General features: G+C 37.0%; 1 long non-coding RNA gene across 1 annotated transcript in view; it reads right to left on the bottom strand.

Moving 5' to 3' along the window:
• Positions 1-16,854, bottom strand: part of LOC134676208 (uncharacterized) — a 43,604-nt gene that overhangs the window by 12,605 nt on the left and 14,145 nt on the right. The window lies entirely within an intron of this gene.

The raw sequence follows: 16,854 nt of genomic DNA, 5'->3' as shown, positions 1-16,854 counted from the left end.
TTAGTTTCAGCTCATATTATACAATAACCAAGCAAAATTTCATCGACTGAGGAATTAATGCATGGGTCTCCATACAACAACTTGCTTCGTTTACTACATTAATAGTGTCATTAAGTAAGTCATTATAAACGTAATATTTTATAGAAATTTGATATTTAATTATAAGTGCGCGTCGACTGGACAAAGATTTGTCGGCGCGCTTAATAGAGGCTTCTGGTGACCTGAGGACTGGCCACTATTTCGCCCAGCGTAATAGTATCGCTATACAGCGGGGAAATACGGCCAGCCTTCTGGGCACCTTGCCCGTTGACGGCGATCTGGGGCAATTTTTTATCTATAGTTTTGTAAGTTTTATTATGTTTGTTTATTTCTTTCTTTGTTTTTATCAATATAGAATACTTACCTAAACGTGTTTTTAATATTATAAATAAATATTGGGGACATCTTACACAGATCGACCAAGCCCCAAACTAAGCATAGCTTGTAATATGGGTAGAAATGTAATAAAACTAATAAAATAATCCCTAGAAAGATCATCATTACGGCGATGCAAACCAACAACGAATCTTGTAAACTAAATCCAGTGTAATTAATTAGAGAAATCCCACTAATCACGGTACACTTGGAAGCATTTAATCTGCGCCCAGGTGTTGGTCTGAGTAATTCATTGTGGCTGATTGATGAATGAGCACGCATGCCGGCGGACCTTAGCAGTGTTGCCAACTCTGATCTTGAAAAAATGCTAGACTAATGTCTAGATTATGCCAAAATTATGCCAAAGATTTTTGAAACACCTATGCTAAAAAAATGCTAAAATATCACTTGAAATTAGACGTAAAACACATACTTTTTTCAAATTTACCGCCTTTTCTACTGACAAGATCTGCTTGACCAACTTGATATAGTCCGTTGACGTCCATCCGTACACATAAGTCAAAATTCATATGAAAATATGAACAACATAAGGCTATGGCGCATATTGTTGCTGCCAAGTTGGTGCAAACTTGGCTTAGACTAAATTATGCTAAAAAATATGCCAGATGCTAAATGGAAAATTTTGGTGCCAAAGCGAGTGAAAATATGCCAGATCTAGCATCATTTATGCCAAGTTGGCAACACTGGACCTTAGTTAAATTATGAGTCTTTACATAGCCAGGTACTGTACAATACAAAACATAATATATCCGAATGATACTTACTTACTTGGCTGGCGCGACCCAAAATGAATGATATCTCCACTACTAGGCGTTTAAATTCTACTAATAAATAGAATTGAAATCGAGTGGTCAATCAATACCACTAGATTCCAAATTTTGATCGCTCGTACCTATTTCAATAATTTGGCCAAGCCCGAGATAGCTCGAGGCATTTAGTGTTCCGTACGGCTACCATCAGTTTGGCATTGACATAAATGATATCGTGAACGTAATTTACTTCCTATAGGTATATCTCTTTCGCACTAATATGTCAGTACGAGCGAGATGCATAGAAAGTAAATTAAGTTCACGCCCACGATAGCGTTTATGTCAATGCCAATCTGATGGTAGCCGTAGCCGTACCGCTCGCATCGTTACATTTTACAGAGGTTGTTTGCCTGTTTTTAGGATACCGTATTCAACTACACACACAGAACAATAGTACAAAGTGTCTAAGTGCGAAGGCCGAAGGCCGAGCTTTAGCAAAATGTCATCGCTTTAGCACAGAGCAATAGTACAAGTGTCTAAATGTGAAGGCCAAAGGCCGACCTCCGTGTAGCCCGAAGGCCCGAAGCGTCCAGGATGTCAGTGCTTTAACACAGAACAATAGTACAAGTGTCTAAATGCGAAAGCCGAAGGCCGAGCTCCGCGTAGGGCCGAAGGCCCGAAGCGTCCAGGATGTTAGTACTTAAACACAGAACAATAATATATAAGTATCTAAATGTGAAGGCCGAAGGCCGAGCTCCGCGTAGGGCCGAAGGCCCGAAGCTTCCAGGCTGTCAGTTCTGTGTTTAACCACTGACATCTTGCAGGCTTCGGGCCTTCGGCCCTACGCGGAGCTCGGCCTCCGGCCGTCGCATTTAGACACTTGTATTAATTACCTGTGTTTAGAACTGACCTCCTGGATGCTTCGGGCTTTCGGCCCAATGCGACTTCAGCCTTTGGATCTTGCGACTTAGACACTTGTACTTAAAAATACTTGGAAAAGTTACGGGAGGCGCGCGTCTGTCGGACGCTTCGGATCTTCGAATCGCTCCTTCGGCCTTTGCATTTAGTTAGATTCTTGTACTATTGCTTTGTGTTTGAATACCGAAGTCGAGCATCTCGCGAATGCTTGATGTATTATAATATTTATAATAATTTAGAGTAAGGCCAAGCGCGCACCACGATTTTTTGTCCTGCGATAATTTTGTCGCTGAAATGCAACGTATGTGTTTATATGTTATTTTTGTACCATATATATGAATAACGTATTTGGTGCGCGCATATGCGAAAAAAAATCGCAGCGATTTTAAAATTGTGATTTGTCACATTTTTCCGCGTTTGTTCGCGACGCGATTGTCGCAAAGTGAATTGCAGCATGCGGAGTTGTATGGCCCCGCGCGCACTATGATAATAAAATCGCACCCCGGCCGGACCTCAGTCGGCATTTCGCTCTCCAAACCCCAACATCTCGGCACCTGCATCTCCAATGGAGTCTCAAAATGAGACGCTAGATGTTGACCATTTAATTATGGAAATAGACGGGGATCACCTTTGTGTTATAAATGCTCAAAGTCATACAGCATTCGCATATTAAAGACACGTTTCATGACAAGCGACTGGTACGAAATCCATGTTGAGAATGAACAAATCGTCGACTTTTTTATCGCAGTGCGCGGAGTGAATTTTCTGCGATATATTACAGCCCGATTCTAAAATCGTGTCGCAAAAATTAAAATCGTGGTGCGTGCTTGGCCTATAATACCTTAAATGTATACTCCTTCAATTTGAATTTAGATCTCATTATTTTTTTTAATTTGATTTTGTTTCTAGTTCTATGCCATATACATAGACTTTAATATTATTTAGAACTGCTAAAAAAAAGATCGGCTTACTTTAAATATTTCGTCAATTTTACCTTTGTTTCTAAAAACTGTGATATTTAACTGTCATATACTATTAATGTCTTCCAAAATAATTTTCTCGTAACAGGACTGAGGGGCTACCGCGAAAACCGAAATTCGCAATTTGCGGGGATCTTTCTCTTTTACTCCAATGAAGGCGTAATTAGAGTGACAGAGAAAAATGCTCGCAATTTGCGAACTTCTATTTTCGCGGTTATAGCCCTGAATCTTGTTGCTCACCGATCCGTTCAAAAATATACATAAGTACTGAATATAATTAATAGATATTATAATTATAGAATTAATACAGAAATGAAATGGTACTTAATGAAAAGGAATATTGTGTATATTGTTTCGACGAATCAGATACTCTCAATAAAATCTATACATGAGGCCAAAGCTGTTCGTAAATATTAAATGACTTTATTATCTCTATACGCCTTACTAACTCTATGTGTCCTATTGTGAAAAAAAAAAACACAACGACAGTCAAGAACGGAATTCTTAATTTGAATTTTTCAGATTTTTGAGATGCCTAGTCCATTGGTTGGAAAGCCCGTTCGAAATTGAAACTTATTTGCAATATAATAAGGTCGTATTTTGTAGATCTCTCTCATACTTATATTATAGTAGGCTATTGAGATAAAATTAAATATCCCACAAAAATAAGCAAGCAGAATTAAACTTTGTGTCAAAGACATAAGTCATAAATTTCAATGCCAAAGTTTTAACTAAGGATGTTTCTCGTAAAAATTACTGCCTAATATGAATTGACCAGTGTAAGCATCAGTTAGCTAGCCCTAAGCAACCAAAGGTCAAGCTGCAGTTGAAAAACTAATAAAGATAGAGTTAAGCTGATAATTTTCCCGCCGTCTCCATGCTTCTTTAAGTTGGGTATTGACTGGTCAGCTGCCTGTTAGCTATAGTTTTCGCGAAAATCGCCAGGACAGAGGTGAAAAATTTTGTATGAAAACTTGCAACTTTAAATGCATTTTTTGACCAAACTATTGTAGTCTAAAATGAAGTCAAAATCAGTCCATCGACTAAATTTTTTGCAAGCTTTCTAATGGTACCCCACACGATTCTTACAAATGAAAAAAGTTTCAGCCTACCCCTCTCAACCCCCTAAATTTCCCCCTTCAATACGAAATAAGCAGTTTTGACTTATTTACAATATGAGTGGTGGTAATTGCTATAACTGTTCCAAATTTTAGGTATCTATGTCAAACGGTCTCTGAGAAAAACGTATTTAACTGCTTTGCAAGACCGAAGTGATCCCATAAGTGTTCCGTAAACAAAGTTTTGTACGGAACACTAAAAATTAGCATTTCGCCGTTTTCACCGATTTTCGAGTGACGAAATCGAGCGATCGAAATTCAAAAATTGGCCTCCAACACAAGAACTATAATGATAATAGTTATTTTTCAAAATTTTACAAAAATATTCTCCACACAAACCCGAAGCAAATATTAAATGTAAAATATCAAACAAAATTCAAATGAATGTTATTTATTTACGTTACAAGTGCGGAAAAAAGGAAATTCGAAACGAGTGGGGATAAATTATTAAAACACGACCGAAGGGAGTCTTAAGTCGAAACTAGTTGCGAATTACCTATTCGCACGTGTATCGTACAACGTTTTACAGTACATTTATGGCCCTTTAAACTTTTGACATCGCACGAAAAGTGCTATTTTAGGCACTAGTGCGGGAAAATAGGACCATATGTACTGTAAAATATTTATCATCCAAAGTCATCATTTAAAAGTCAATTCTACCAGCAAACATAAGAAACAACTCAAAATTCGCATTGGATTACTTTGTCTCACATGTGAATAAAATGCAACTTTGCTATCAGTTTATGAAGTGCAAAGTACTTAAGCCTTTCCGAAGCCAAAGGGTAAAAACGGGACCCTATTACTAAGACCTCCACTGTCCGTCTGTCTGTCCGCGTCTATCTGTCACCAGGCTGTATCTCACGAACCGTGATAGACAGGTTGAAATTTTCACAGATGAGATTCGATGATGTATTTCTGTTGCCGCTATAACAACAAATAGGTACTAAAAAGTACCTAACCCTCGGTGGGCGAGTCCGACTCGCACTTGTCCGGTTTTTTAATATAGACGGTCAAGCAAATCTTGTCAGTAGAAAAAGGCGCGGAATTCAAATTTTCTATGAGACGATATTCCTTCGCGCCTACATTTTGTTCTAATACTAAATAATTAAATAAAACTTAACATATCCTATAACCATGTAAGTATCGAATGATAGACCTATCTATTTACAGCCTACAAAGTTTCCCATTGTTCGAAACTACCCGTGTACACGGTGACCCGACCCGGGTACCCCGGTTTTTGCGGAGTTCCATTACCCGCCGCCAAATGACCTGTGAACTGATAACGCGGCGCGAGCGACAGGAGGGAGCGGGAGAGGAAGCGGAATTAACTTTGATCTCCACGCTCTCTCAGGCCCACTTGCACCATTCCACTAACCTGGGGTTAACCGGTTAAACCTGGAGTTACATGATTACCAGGATAATTTGACACTGGGCTAACGGTTTAACCGCTTGGCCGCGGTTATGAAGATGGTGCAAGTGGGCCTTAGGGCCCCATTTGCGGAGGTTATTATTATTTTCTTTATTTATCTTTCTTCTTAGGCTAGGTCATTTATAATATGAATATAAAAGTAAAATATAAAAACACTTAGGGCCACTTGCATCATTCACTAACCCGGGGTTAACAGGTTAAACCTGGAGTGTCACCATGGTTACCAGTACGATTTGACACTAGCTTAACGGTTTAACCGGTTAACCCCGGGTTAGTGGGATGGTGCAAGTGGGCCTTACAAAACAATAAAAAATACATATAAACACATTATAAAAAAAAACCGGGCAAGTGCGAGTCGGACTCGCGCACGAAGGGTTCCGTACCATAATGCAAAAAAAAAACAAAAAAAAGCAAAAAGAAAACGGTCACCCATCCAAGTACTGACCCCTCCCGACGTTGCTTAACTTTGGTCAAAAATCACGTTTGTTGTATGGGAGCCCCATTTAAATCTTTATTTTATTCTGTTTTTAGTATTTATTTTTATTGCGGCAACAGAAATACATCATCTGTGAAAATTTCAGCTGTCTAGCTATCACGGTTCGTGAGATACAGCCTGGTGACAGACGGACGGACGGACGGACGGACGGACAGCGAAGTCTTAGTAATAGGGTCCCGTTTTACCCTTTGGGTACGGAACCCTAAAAACCTATTATTATTATTAAGATCGGCTATGTCAGCCATATTCGGGCGCACGAGCGCCGAACTAACTAGGAGTCGAAGTGGTCGCCTTTGTCTAAATCGGCCGGAAGGATCATCATCATCAGCCGGGTATTCATAAACGTCTACTAAAGTTGACAAGCCGCTAATAATCTTTTGTCCCTTTTCATCATAATTCATACCAATACGTCGGAAAGGGACAAATGATTATTAGCGACTTGTCAACTTTAGGAGACGTTTATATTATACGTTAATACTAGGGTTTGCACGACGGATCCGAAATGTATGGGAAGATCCGCGGATCCGGATCTAGATCCGGATAATTTCATACATATCGGATCCGGATTGCAAACCCTAGTTAATACGTTTATAGACGTATTAGACGTTAGGGGGGTTAGCCAGTAAACTGATGATAACTAACGTACAACTGACGAGAGGCAACATATTAGTCAGTGGAGGTAAGTTATTTGCTTAACAAAGGGGCTATAGTCAGACCATGAAAAGTCTGCAGCGATTTTGATAGCCCGCGCAGTGCAAGTGTCATTTTAAACGTCAAACTTATATGACGTATAAATAACACTTAGGGGTCATCCATTAATTACGTCACACGTTTAGGGGGTGGGAGGGGGTCAAGAAAATGTGACATATTGTGACATGGGGGAGGGGGGAGACAGAAACTTTGTGACGTCACTTTAACTTCATCAGTAACCGAAAATTTATTTAAATTATTTAGTTCGCTGTACATTTAAATAACAAGTTTTTAAAACGAAAATAGTTTTTAATCGTTTAATTTTCTTTCCTAAGAGGTTTTGGGTTATAAAATTACTAATATTTATATCGTCAAAAATATTTAGATAAAATATTAATAATACTTAGGTATTTACTTGCGTAAAATGTGACGTCACACTAGGGGGGGAGGGGTTTGCCAAATGTGACAAGGGGGGGAGGGGTCAAAAAACCTAGAAATTGGTGTGACGTAATTAATGGATGACCCCTTATAGTGCAGCGTGTGCTATCAAATCCGCTGCAGACTTTTCTTGGTGCGAGTCTATAAGTTGTTGTGGCCACACGTTGGTGTTGGCCCTGTTACGTGTAGGTACCTAACGTTAGAAAAAACCGGCGGTTTTTCTGTGAGCATTACAAAAGTTAACATTTGGATATTTTTTTTTCATTTTCATCATAAGCCCCCTCCAGTGCCTCTACTATCAGTTGGCAGAGTATTTTTCACTTACACTCGGTGAATAAACGTGCCGTGTGTCACGTTTTACGTTTCTTTACGGTCTTATGTACCTAACTTCACTCCACTCCAAACGATGTTGTCCCTTTCTAAGTATACTATAAAACAGAGCAAGAGTTATATCGGAGTTTTATACAGCGCCTCTAGGATTCACCTATAGAACTAAATAACAAAATTGACACATTTTCTCACGTCTACGTATATCTACGTAATTTACTATCTATGCATCTCGCTCTCGCAAATTAGTGCAAGTGAGATGCACAGAAAGTAATGTTACATATACTGATGGTAGCCGTGAATATGGAGGGTAGAGGTAAGGAGAATCCTTTATGACTTTATGAGAAAACTCCTTTATGGGAGAATATTTGCAAAAAGTGGGCACGCTGTCAGCTATTATAATTTTTCTAAATCTCTCCAGAGTAGCGAAAAAAAGAAAACCCATAAACCTAGTTTTTCATTGTATCAATACCGTACTAAAAATCATGGAGAATGGAAGATACTCGTATTTACAAGTGAAAAAACGTTTTCTCTTTTTGTATGGACGATTACGTAGTATACTTCCCTCTTAAGGTTTTTGACGGACACTTTTTCATTATTAATTACATGGAGATTGTATTCCTTACCTCTACCATCCACTAAGAGCATTTAGAAGGGACATGTCATCGCTGTCATTTTCTTTACAAAACAGTCTGCCGATTTTTGCGGGGGAGGGGACGTCAAATGTATTGCTATTTCTACATGATTTGTACGTAACGTACAAATAGCCATGTCAGTCCATACAAAAGTTTGCACAATTGTGTTTTTCGGCAGAGGGGTAAGTAATAATGTCAACAAAAAAATAAAGAGTATACCTACGAGACTACTACGACTATGATATTTGATTTATTCGGTTGTCAATATAAAACAAATGTAGGTGTTCTTTCTTCCCGTGTGAGACGCCATTACTATGTAGTTTGGCTTGAGATTAATAAACATTACCTATATGGTGTTAAAACAAGCTTTTCTTTCCTGCTTGGAACCCTAATCCTAAATCCTAACAGTAAGCACTCAATGGCCACTCCAGTAATTAAATGCTCTAAGACCAATTTTGTCACTTTGTTACTGACTCAACCTTCATTTACTTACACTTAGAGACCTTTACATCTCTAAGTCAACTTAGGCTAGTAATTATGTGAAGCTATATTACTGTCTTTTTATGTAACATATGAGCACAAAATGCCGTGTCTTACGGCTACATGTTATTACTATTTTAATATTAATATAGGCCGGTAGCTTGAACATGTCATGCTCGCTTAAAAGTCTTTGCTTACGGTGGCGTTGTTGATTGGGTCGCCACTTTCCCGAATGAAGGTTGAGGGAGGCGATGGCTGAGATACGCGTCATACTCGTGAACGGGTGCTGTTTGTGGAGACTGGTCTGTTAAGCTAACACGAGCTATTATACTTAGTAACTTTTATTAATTAATTACAGTGAGACGCCTCATTCTGTTCTCGTATGTTTCTTTTCTTTTAATGAATGTATTAATTATACAGGATATTGACTCTTGGAGACCTTATACATCTCTAAGGATAACTTGATAAACTATATAATCTTATAGTTCTGACACCTAGAGACATTTACACCTCTAAATATTATAGATTTTTTTGTGTGTGTTTTTTTTATCTGTATTTTGTATGTAATTCGACATTAAGAGACCATATACATCTCTTAGTAATTGTAATACGTTAGATTGAATTGTTAGTTTTATTTTATAAAATTGTTGATGTTATTATTTTTGCTTTTATGTAAATTCAATGTTGACGTGTAAAAGTGCCCTTGTGGCCTATTTGCTGAATAAATGTTGATGTTTGATGTTTGATGTCATTCTACAATTTTTTAAAGATTTGACGGAAAAAGGGCGGGAACTTCGTCGACATCAGGCGGAATTTTTGAAATTATTATTGTAAATTCTTTCTATAGCCCTTTTTTGATTATCTATCCATTTTTCGAGTAATCTGAGTGGAAGTATTTGGGTGATGGGTAAAGATAGCGGCGGCAAGGCGCATGCCGCCAAACGCAAATCAGGTGAAGCTGTTGAAGGGGTACAGTCCCCACCAACTAAAATGGCGGCAAATTTTATATCAAACAAAAGAGGCCTATTTAAGGACTATACCCACATATATACAGAAGACAATAAAAAAGAATATCCCATTTTATTGTCAATGTCTTCGCCTAATACTAAAATTGATGTGATGCAGACCACAGGTATCCTGAAAACGTGTCTTGGCCTAAGCCATGTTAAACCTATCGGAAATTTCATGATCAAAGTCTTCTTCACTAACAAGAAAGATGCCAATAACTTTCTTTTAAATACCCAGATGCAAGAGTCACATAGCTGGCAAGCTAAAATCCCTTATGATCACCTTGAATGCTTAGGGATAGTTAAAGTGCCTATTGAAATTACGGAAGAAGAACTTTTGAAGGACCTGAAGTCAAGTGCTGAGATCATTGGAGTCAAGCGATTCACAAGGAAAAATGCTGTTGATGGATCAACTTTACCTACGCCTACAGTTCTGATTACATTTCTAGGCTCGCTACGGCCTGATCACGTCACATATGATTACATCTGGTTCGACGTTAAAGAATATGTGAAGCCAATTCGTCAATGCTATGTTTGTTATAAGTTTGGACATGGACGTGGTTCCTGTAGGAGCCCCCAGGTGTGTTCCATTTGCGGTGCTGGCCATCTATTCAAGGACTGTACAGATAAATCCAATTTAAAATGTGTCAACTGCAGCGGCCCTCACATGGCTGTAAGTAATGTCTGCCCTGTCAAAGCTGCAAAAAATCAAGAGGTGAAGGATAGGATAAATGGGAAGACTACATACGCTACAGTATCAGCCAAGACTCCGGCTACTCTCGGTGCTCCTACCAGACCACAGCCACATCTACATCCCAAAAAGTCCGTACAGCGGCCTCATTCCAGAGCTCTGTTTACAGACTTAATTAATTCGGACGAGGTGTTAAATGTTTTTACTAAAACATTAATGGACTTAATTCAGTCTAAACAACTGAATATTGATGCTCCTATATGTAGTAAGGTAATAAAAGAAACTCTAATTAATAATCTGTCTACACAATAATGTATACTTGTACCAACATTGATAACCTTAATATCTTTCATTGGAATTCACGCTGCATCATCACTAAAATAGACCAATTAAAACACTTCATTTCTTGCAATAAAATTGATATAATTTTATTAAATGAAACTTGGTTGGAACCTTCCAAATCTTTTAAGTTACCAGGTTACAGGATTGTGCGCCGAGACTCTGATCGCCCCCATGGAGGCATTGCAGTGGCAGTTAAAGATAAGTTTAATTTCACTCTGATTAACACTCCTTCCAATTATCATTTTCAAAACCTATTATTGTCTATAACCATTGGCTCTACTATTATTGAGATACTTTGTCTATATATACCTCCCCCTCCTAATGGTAGATTTAATATAGAAATGTTACTCAATTCCTTTTCTAAAATTACCAGTAGGAACTACTTGCTCATAGGCGATTTTAATGCTCATAATTCAGCATGGGGATGCCGTCGTAATAATAGTAGAGGCAATGTTATTAGTTCTTTTGTAGATAAATATAACCTAGTTTGTTTAAATGATTTCTCTGAAACCACTTTTGCCCCGTTTGGCCAACAAGGTAACACTATTGATTTAGTATTTGCTTCGCCGGCGGTTAGTTCTAATTGTTCGTTTTCTGTCCACGATGACCTTTTAAGTAGTAACCATTTCCCAATTCTAATTAAAGTTATTTTTAATGATGTAGGCCGCTCTTCTCCACAGCTTCCGGATTTCGACTCTTCTACCGTTACTCCTCCTTGCGTATCAAATATAAACTTCAATAAAATCAATTGGGAAACCTTTTCTAAACTTTCCACCGAAAAATTTGCCTCTTTTATGCTAGCACCTAATCCGTTGGATAGTTACAATAACTTCATGCTATTTCTGTGTGACATTTTGTTGACTTTTCCAAAGAAATCGTATGCTTGCCATACTAAAAAACGAAAAGCTCTCATTTGGTGGAATGAGTTGTGCTCCCGAGCCGTTAATCAGTCTAAATATGCCTTGTATTCTTATAAGAAGTATCCTACGTTGGAGAATTATTTGCTTTATAAACAATTTGATGCTAGAAAGAAAAGAATTATCTCCGAACAAAAACAATTGTCTTGGGTTAAACTCTGTTCTTCCTTTAATCGAATGACTCCTTTGCAATACATTTGGGACCATATTAAAAGGTTTAAGTTTGCCAAATTAAACAATAACAATACAAGATCTAAATTTTTGGACAACCCATCTAATGCTCGTGATTTTTTAGATAAAATTGCCTCTTCTAATTGCGTTGACCCTGATCCTAATACTTTAGATTTATTTTTTGCCTCTGAAGGCTCCGAAAAATCTCGATCGATCGTCAGCTCCTTCGAATATTATGAATTTGAAGCTTCTTTGGAAAACAAAAAGATCACGTCTCCTGGCCCTGATTTCATTCCATACTCAGTTATTAAAAATTTACCTGTTAATGTAATGAAAATTCTACTTAGTATTTACAATCAACTTTGGTTACATAAAGAAATTCCGCCTATCTGGAAAGTTCAATTTGTAGTTCCTATTTTAAAACCAAATAAGGATTCTAATAGTTTAGATGCTTATCGACCCATTTCTCTTACTTCTTGTTTTGCTAAGTTATTTGAAACTATGTTAAAGAATCGGATTGAATGGTTTATTGAACATAATTCTTTGATTCCAGAATTACAGTTTGGTTTTCGTAAAGGTAAAAATACTATGTATAATTTGGGTTGCTTATTAGGAGATATCACACACAATATGAGGAATAATAAATTAACTCTAACAGTTTTCCTAGATATAAAAGGAGCCTTTGATAACATTAATCATGAATATTTAATTAAAAGCTTACACAACCTTGGTATTCCTGGATCTGTTCTGTATTGGATATTTAATTTTTTAAATGACCGCAGTGTCTCGCTTAAAATAAAACATAATTTATATGGTCCCAAATCTACTTTCAAAGGTACTCCGCAAGGTTCTGTTATTTCTCCCTTACTGTTTATTTTGAGCCTCGTTGACTTTATGAAATGTATTCCTTCGTATGTCAAGTATTCCTTTTACGCTGATGATTTAGTTATATATTTAGATTGTGACGATATCTCAGCCGGTGAAACTATAATGAATCAGTGTTTATTAACTGTGTGTAATTTACTACATAATCAACTTAAACTGGAAGTTAATGTAGAAAAAAGTTCAGTTATGATTTTTAGTCATGCTTGTATATTTCGTCCTAAAGTTTATTATAACAACACTCTGTTACCATTTAGTACTTCTGAACGATACTTAGGTATAATGTTAGACTCTGAATTATCTTGGACTCAACACATCGAGTATATCTGCAAAAAAGCTGAGCTTCGCTTAAATGTCTTGAAGTCATTAGTCGGAGTCACTTGGGGCTCTGACCCTAAGATATTAAAAACGTTGTACATTTCTATGGTTCGTAGTCAATTTGATTATGGGTGCATCTTCTATGCTAACGCATCTGGTCGTTTGCTTAAAAAGCTGGATGTTATTCAGAATAGAGCCTTACGTATTATCACTGGTGCTATGATGTCTTCCCCTATAAATTCCTTAGAAGTTGAATCCGGTGTTCCGCCACTATTTATAAGGAGAACTTACCTTATTGACAAATTTTGCCTTTCCTTAGTCAGTTCCGATAATGTTCTTGTGAGTCGGTATTTAGAGGATTTTACTGTTCCCAATTATAATTTAATATCAATGCCTTTTAGTAATACCTTAAGCGAATCGATTACATATTTAAATTTTGAGTTTCAAGATACTGTATTTTGGTACCATCTCCTGCCCTGTTTTACTTACAGTTACCATTGCTTAATGAGAGATATTCCGGTTACTATAATTAATTTTAAATCTAAGTTTGAATTTTATGAATTTTTAAATGATAAGTCAGATTATATTAAGATCTATACTGATGGGTCTAAAACCAATACTCGCACTAGCTTTGCTTTCTATGATTCTTCTACTCAATCAGGCAAAGTATTTTCCTGTAATAATTTTCTTTCAATTTATTCAGCCGAAATTCTAGCTATGATTTATGCTTTGATGTATATTAAGTGTAATGACTTTACGTCTCATAATTTTTTGATTTTATCTGATTGTATGAGTGCTCTTCAAGCTCTTTCATCAAAACAAATTGTAGCAAATGCTAATTACTTAATTTATGAGTTGCGAAAGTTATTTGATGATCTATTTAAATGTAAAATCAATGTAGAATTTTGTTGGGTTCCTGGTCATTCCGGTGTACTGGGCAATGAAATTGTTGACTCTCTTGCTAAACATACAGTGAATTCTGAAATTTGTAGTTTTAAAGTTCCTCGTTCGGATTTATTCAAATTTCTTAAAGAGATCATGCTAAAGCGGTGGAATGTTTCTTTAATCAGCTCCAGAAATATTAAAGGGAAATGGCTGGCTGAGATTCAGCCTGACCCGTCAACTTCTGCCTGGTTCGAAAAGGGTAACGTTTACTCAGGCAGAGAGTTTATTAAAAGTTTGTGCAGGCTACGTCTCGGCCATTGCCATTTTCCAGCTCATCTTTTTAGGTTAAAATTGTCGAGTAGTTCTGTTTGTAAATTCTGTCCCGCTGAAGATTGTAATCTAGATCATTTATTTTTTAATTGCCCCTACTTTAATTTACAGAGATTGTTGTTTATTTGTACTTGTAGCGATATATTAAAAGACAAGAAAATTCCAACTTCCGTTCAGGAGCTTTTAAGACATTTTTCATTATATAAAGTCATATTTGATTTCCTTAAAAATACTTTCGGCCTGTTATAGTTATATGTGTCTGATTTTTTTTTTTATATTTTGTGTTGTTTTTAATAGTTTTTAAGTTGTTTAAGTATTTTTAAGTAGTTAAGGTTCTAGTTTGTAATGTATTTTTGTTTGAGCTGATGGCTGTGTTGCCAATGCTCCTAATAAAGAAAAAAAAAAAAAAAGATTTGACGTTGCCATAGTTACGAAAATAATAAACACATCAATGTTAGTAAACAATGTATAAATTAATAAAATATATTGTATTCAAGACAAAAATTGCAAAATATGATAATTACGTAAACATCATTAATAATCGAGTTAAAATTATGACTTTGCGTGTTAAAAAATAGGAAGCAAAGTATACGGCGCGATTATACAGGCTACTTTTGGCTACATATTTATTACGTTTGATGAAAATAATACACACATGAGAAGAAATCTTAAAATATTAAAATAGGTATGTATTATAATGGTTCGCTTCAGTCCGCACCGCCTACTGCTAAGTAACATTATCTAATAGAGTGTGCGGAAAGAGAAGAGCCGTGAAATTTAGGGGAGCCCATACATTATACCTACGACTCTTCTCTTTCCGCACAGACCCTACGACCTACGTATGACCTTAATAGCGATCTTAATTTTATAGTACCTATATGATCTCGAGTATATTTCAGTGCCAAGCGCCCCATTTCCAATACAAAATGAACCCACGCAGCGGGTTTTTGGCAATAAATGTGTTTTAAATTTTCAGATTCTGAACCACCAGCAAAAGTTTTTGAAGAAAGTTTTATATTTCCTGTTACCAAGTTGACATGAAAAACGAGTACCTACCAAACACAATAATTTGAACAACGGAAAATAAAATAATACTTACTTAGTAAAGAAAAATAAATAAACTCACAGAACATTTGTATGTTTTATTTTATTTAAGATAATAATGCTTAATAAAATACATAGCAATTCTTGTGTAAATATTCTCACTATGTGTTATGTGCACCCAGCAACAAAAACAGCAACATGTCTATGTACCGCTCCTTGTATTGAGCCTTAATTCTTAATACATATGTTACTTCTACATGCATACGCATGCATACATGATGCAATCCGGGTTTTCAGGGAAATGTTGTTTTCAATCAGCTTCTTGCCTAAAACCAAAAACTGCTCGTAAGCAATGTGATTTTCGCAAATGTAGCAGTAGAAATAGGAAAATATGATGTCAAATATAACTCATTACCTTTGTACTAAATCAGCCTTTTATCGAACTATTAATTGATTTATCCCTTAAAGTTTTGCTTGAAGTTCACATACTGTTATAAATTTATACATATTACGTTGAAAATTGCATTAATATTCGTGAAAAATCTGCGTATTTGTTGTGTTTACAAGTTGACAGAAATGTCACGTTGGAAACGCACGTATTTTTCCATAACATCTGTCACGTTTACTCGCGTAAAGTATTTACGCAGAATAATTCTGGCTCAGTTTTCATTATATAATTAGAAAGAGAGCGTTTTAGGTGTGAAGTTAGGCAAGTATGGAAAACTCGCGTAAAAACGTTTGTAACTCATGGTACAAATTGAAATTTTTAGTTCTTTACGTGACCGGTAGAGGCACTGTACAATTACTCCATACATTTTCCTTAACTTTCTCACTATCTTCACTTCTCACTGTCATTCACGGAACTCATAGTAGAGCTACAGACTATGCGCGTGAATCGCGGGCGAAGCCGCGAACGCGAGTGTGGAGTCGATTTCGCAGGTCTGCGTTCAGGCCGCGTAGCCAAGACGCCAATCGCTTACGCTTCGTAGCGATCGAAACGCAACTGTCACTGTCACACCAATATGGAAGAGTGATAGAGAGACATAATGCTTTTCGTTGTCGAAGCGATAGCGATTGTAACCTTGGCTAGGCCGGCAGGACTCCACACTCGCGTTCGCGGCTTCGCCCGCGATTCACGCGCATAGTCTGGAGGGGGCTATAGAAATAATGAGAAGCAGAATCAACCCACCTGTGTACAACGAAATTCGCTACAGATGTAGTGCATAATTGTTTTCCATCGTATTTTATCGGACACGTTCGTATTTGATTTGTCATGCTAGTTCAGTCAACCTCAGCACTTTTTGTACCGAGACTGACTGAAATAGCAAGACACGTTCGTACATTTCCGTGAAAATACGATGGAAAATCATTATGTATTTGTACTAGTAAATGTACTAGTGCTCAACATGCTAATGCCCAATAGTCATATATTGCACCTTGCTGTCACCTCTATTGACAATGACTTAAGTTTCAAGATGATATGTACTGGGACCGCGTCGAGCACCAGTACGTTTACCTTAAGAGCCCTTCAACGTGCACACTAGCGCCACAGCTAAATAAACGTGATTATTT

Source organism: Cydia fagiglandana, chromosome 24, assembly GCF_963556715.1.
Source record: "Cydia fagiglandana chromosome 24, ilCydFagi1.1, whole genome shotgun sequence".
Classification (NCBI taxonomy): domain Eukaryota; kingdom Metazoa; phylum Arthropoda; class Insecta; order Lepidoptera; family Tortricidae; genus Cydia; species Cydia fagiglandana.
Note: the sequence above shows the minus strand (reverse complement) of the source record. Positions and strands in the feature narration are given on the sequence as shown.